This window comes from Gossypium hirsutum, chromosome D01 (assembly GCF_007990345.1).
Source record: "Gossypium hirsutum isolate 1008001.06 chromosome D01, Gossypium_hirsutum_v2.1, whole genome shotgun sequence".
Classification (NCBI taxonomy): domain Eukaryota; kingdom Viridiplantae; phylum Streptophyta; class Magnoliopsida; order Malvales; family Malvaceae; genus Gossypium; species Gossypium hirsutum.
Window position 1 is genome coordinate 40,297,467 of NC_053437.1, and position 5,292 is coordinate 40,302,758.

General features: G+C 34.0%; 1 non-coding gene across 1 annotated transcript; it reads right to left on the reverse strand.

The window, feature by feature from the left end:
• Positions 1–456: 456 nt before the first annotated feature.
• On the reverse strand, positions 457–563 carry LOC121214374 (small nucleolar RNA R71). Its single transcript, XR_005909957.1, has one exon. It is a non-coding gene; the product is annotated as a small nucleolar RNA R71 (small nucleolar RNA).
• Between the last annotated feature and the right edge of the window lie 4,729 nt (positions 564–5,292).

The following is a 5,292-nucleotide window of genomic DNA, read 5'->3' on the forward strand; positions in this document are numbered from 1 at the left end:
GGAGATGAATGTCAAAAATCAAAAGCAAAATCCAAGAGGAGCATTCACTTGTAATACTTACAATCCAATCAATGCTGCCGATCACAGAAACTGTGTTGTTCAAAAATATGTCATTCCACTATTGAACGAGCTCACTTTGAGTATTAAGAGACTCAAAACCAAGGCACAACAATTCGAGCTGAAGTAGATCATGTATCAAATGTTGCAAGATATGGGTCAATTTAGTGGGATTTCTATTGAAGATTCACATCTTCATCTTTGGCTATTCATGGAAGTGAGTGACTCATTTAAACTAGTCAGGGTGACCGAGGATGCCTTGAGATTGAGATTATTTCCATACTCCTTAAGAGATAGAGCACGAGTGTGGTTGAACTTCCTCCCTTCAGATTCCATAACTACATGGCAAGAGTTGGTTGAACACTTCTAATGAAATACTTTCCTCCATCTCTGACTGCCAAGGTCCGGAATGAAATCATTTCGTTTCAGCAACTTGATAAAGAATATTTATATGAGGCATGGGAGTGGTTCAAGGTGTTAATATGAAAGTGCCTTCATCATGGTATTCCTTACTGCATTTAAAAGGAGACTTTCTATATTGGTCTCAATATTAATACGAGATTGATGCTGGAAGCTTCGGCCAATGGAACCCTTATTTCTAAGTCTTATAACAATGCTTACGAGATTATTGAAAGAATTTCAAGCAATAACTATCAATAGCCAACCAACTGGGAAGCATCAGAAAGACGAGTAGCATGAGTACATGAAGTGGACACACTTGCTTCTTTGTCAACCCAAGTATCCTCTATGTCTTCTATGCTTAAGAACATAATTGTTAATGGTTTCAATGGAAATCTGATAAGTTAGCAGTGAGACCAATTTCAGAATATTTCTTGTGAATATGGCCATTTCTTTGAAAATTACCCATCCAATCAAGAGTCAAAATATTACATGGGAAATCAGAATTGGAATGGTCGACAGTCAACTTCTTACAACTCTTCATGGTAGAATCATCCAATTTCCCCTTGAAGTAATCCATGGGAAGACCATAGAAACTCTTCTACGCCATCTCAACACAATTATCCACCGAAATATTCTCAACAAGTGCAACAACCCGTACTAATTGAATCTTCAAGTAATCTTGAAAATTTGTTGAAGGCGTACATAGAAAAGAATGATGAACTAATCCAAAGCCAAGTAGCAACATAGAATAGTTTAGGAAACCAAGTGGGACAGCTAGCCAATGAGATCAGAAGCAAACCCCAAGGTATTTGGCCAAGCAATAAAGAAAATCAAAGAATTTTGGGCAAAGAACATAGTAAAGCAATCACTTTGCCAAGTGGAAAGACATTGGAACCCAAGGTGGTTCAGGTTCAAGATGAGCCAGTTGTAGCTCAAGACAAAGAAGAAGTTCAACCGTGTGTTGAAACTCTTGCTTCATAGAAGTCAGTTTCGGTGATCCTGGATGAGGATAACTCTAAACCAGTTAGTTCTGATTACCTAACACCCTTGTCGAATGTAAAAATTTTTCCATAGAAGAGTTGTCTAGTTAAAGCTAAGATTCCACCACTTCTATACCCTCAATGATTTTAGAAGCAACAAAATGATACTCAGTTGAAAGAAATCTTTGATGAAGGGGTTACTTTTAATGACTTTGATGCTGCTAAATCCCTAGATATAGTTGAAGATTGCTCTGCTATTTCAAAGATAGAATCATTGGCTTCTACAAAATTTGAGCTCAATTATTTAGATGATCCGTTAGAACATATTCTACTAGAGGATTTGGCAAGTGATGATGAAGACAAGGAATGTTACACTTTGCTAGAAGCTAATTCAAAGGAATTCACTCAAAAAGTTCCACTCGAATCATTGGAGTTATCATCTCAAGAGTATACAGAACCAAAGTCGTTGATTGAAGATCCAGTTGAATTGGAACTGAAAAGTTTGCCTCCTCATTTGAAATATAACTATTTGGGTTTGTCTTCAACTTTACCTATCATTATTTCAGTTGTGTTCACCAATGATGAAAAAGAAGAGGCACTTGTGGTTTTTGAAAGGCACAAGAAGGGTATTCGAGTTATGGGTTTGAGGATTTGTAGGAATTACAGGAAGTTAAACAAGGCCACCAAGAAATATCATTCTGGGTTTTCTTTCCCTAATAAGATGTTGGACATATTTGATGGCAAAGAATATGATTACTTCCTAGATAGGTATGGCTGGTATGACAAATGACCATTTGACACCACCATGGTCAATGATGATCCTGAATAAAATAGAGAGAGTTCTCTTCACTTTCTCTATCTTTATTTTATATTTGTAGGTTTTCTTTTCTCACTTGAATAGAATGGTGGTCATTACATTAATTAAAATTCTGTCATGGAGATTAGAACTTAAGCGGGACCATCTGTGACCCCTCCAATCTTTCCTGGGAGTTTAATTTAATCTAATTTTTAAAAAAATATTTTTCTAAGTAGCCCGAAGAATTTAAGTATTTGTTTTGTTAAATAAAGGGTCAGCTTTTAACCCAAGCACTAATTTCGTTGAGTTTTTTTAGTTTAGTTCCAGTACATGAGCTTAGGATCCAAAAAGAAGCTGCCATCGAGCTTAAGATACTACCAGGAAGGGAAATATTCAACCTTTTTCCACAGAAACCTGTAGCCCTTACCTTACTTCACCACAACTCCCAAGTAGCTCCATAGTGCATCTACCTTAACCCTTAATGTCACAACCCTTAACCCCCTAAATCACCACCCTAAACACCTTCACTTGAAGCCACCAACCACTGCACCTAAACTATCTTTGAAATTTCCACCCCCTTGAACTCGAAACCTTACCATTGGCTACTCAACCAACTGCCCGAAAATGAAACCACCCTTAACATATTTTTTCAGTTCGATGTTGAGAGTCCCTTCATCTAGCACCATTTCATGAAGTGAATAGTTTGATATAATGGCTACGCTGTAACACATAGATTTGCAGCAACAAGGTTACTAGAGATATGAAAAAATACGGGATGACTCAATGAGAAGCGCTATTACGAAAATATTCCATGAATCGTTTGTTTTTGTGTCTGAGTTTCCAAATTTTATATTTGAACCATGAATTCCAACATCGAAGAGGGAATGAAGTGATTCATGCAAAAATAAAGACGATGGAGAAAAAGATGTTAGATTCTGAGAGATCTGCATAATAAAATTTTATTATTATTTTACTTTACTTTACCTTATTTTACTTCTTAGGACATTTAAAGTTTTTAGGATTAGGATTTTTATTTCTCGCATAATAAAATAAGAGTTGGAAATCATCGATAAAATTGAACAAATTGCAAAATAAGAAGTGTGGCAATAGATATGTACATGTCTAGGATTGGATTTTTCTTGAAAAAGCTTGGTATTTAAGAATTCAAACTTGATTCAACTCCTTTTCCTAGGGTCCTACCTGGTGTGCAATATCTATTCACTTCTATATTTTCATCCTCTCCATTGTTTTTAACAATGGGAACATTGTTCATTTTAAGTAGGGGGAACCAAAAATTGAAATTATTTTTCAAGCTAAATTATTCTTATAATTATGGTTAAGTTATATTTTGTTCAAAAATTTGAATTTTTGTTAATTATGCAAACTTCTAGTATAAATAAAGATCTCTTATCTCAATAATTGCTATGTTAGTTGAACAATGACATAATGTTACTCTTCATAAAGTTTGCAAATCATACCATAATTTTTTTAATTCTTTAGGAGAGCTAGACATGCATGAAAGTTTAAGTCTCTAGAATTGACTTAGTAATTTCTTGAGGTGAAATCCTAGGAAGCATGAAATTTTGAAAATGACTTAGGCAAACTTTTGTTTGGACCAATTCAGCCTTTCAATCCAACCTTAATGAATTTTTATCCTTTGAAGCCCAACTTTGAGACTATATGGCCTAATTTTATTTGAACCTTTGCAATATTTAGTCATCACTTCTCTTATAATTATCTTTAAATTGTCCCAAACACTAGACTCTGTACTATTCAGAATATTCTTTGAAAATAAGTTTGTGGGAGTTGAAAAGAAGTATCAAGTGCTCAAAAAATTGTAGTACATACGGTCAAATGCTCATGTTAAAAACAAGAGAGAAAAAGAAAGAGCATATGTACTCAAAAGAAATAGATGTGCTAAAGAGCATGTGAAAGCAAAATGAGTTGGTGTATTGAAGATACTTATTTCGAAGGTTTGATACAAGCTGAATCTAGGGTTTTAGCTTAAAATTGTCTATATTTTACCTATCTCTAGCCCAACCACGTTACAACCTATTTAAAAGACCTTTCGATTCAAATTTTCGTGCTGCCTACGTTAGTGTAGAGAAATTGCTAAGTTTAATATATGAAGACATAAGTTAAACTTAGTGATTACAGTTTAGTTATAAATCAAGGAATAAAAAATTTAAGTGGGAAGAATTAGCATGTCTTTATAAAAGAAACATTTACTTTATTCTTGCTATCATGATAAAAATTGAGAATAATTCGAATAATATGTATACTTGAGTTGCATAATTGCAAAATTCTTGTTCTTGACCATAGTTACAATAAACTCATAATCGTAGGGAAAATGTATTCTAAAGACATTTTTCAATGGTAGTTTCAAGCACTTCCTCTTCTTAATTTGTGCATTACTCAGGACGAGTAATGAATTATGTTTAGGGGTGTGAAAACACAAAAATATATAGACTTTTTCAGTACCTTTTTAGCTCTAATTCATACATTAATTATAAAATAATTAATTTTTACTTAAATTATTAACATATTTAATTTTAATTATATTTATAATAATTTTTCACAAATTTGGTTTATTTTCGATAGTTTTGCATAAAAGGTGAAAAATGGCTCGGCAAACACCTCGAAAGGCTTGAATCATTGGAGGAATTTTTGCATCGAGTGAACCAAGAGCAAGGCTAAATATTTTTCCAACCAATGATGGTCCAAATGATTATTATTTTATTCACTTTATATTTAATTTTTATCCACAGTTAATTGGGTTAAAACTTAATATAAAGCCTGAAGGAGAAAGTGGCCTAGTGTGCTAGGCATTGAAGACTGATCCAACAAGCAAATTGGTAGTTCAAAACCATCCAACAAGCTGACCCAATCAGCTGAATTTTTCTGATTTTTATGCTTGCAAAATAACCCTCAAAGTTTCCTTGAATTCCATTCAAACCCCTCCACTTTTTGTGCCTTTGAACATTTTGCCCCAAGCTAATTTTAGCAAAGTTTGAAACATTCCAACTTTGCTCCATGTGTGGCCATCAAAGGGGAGTG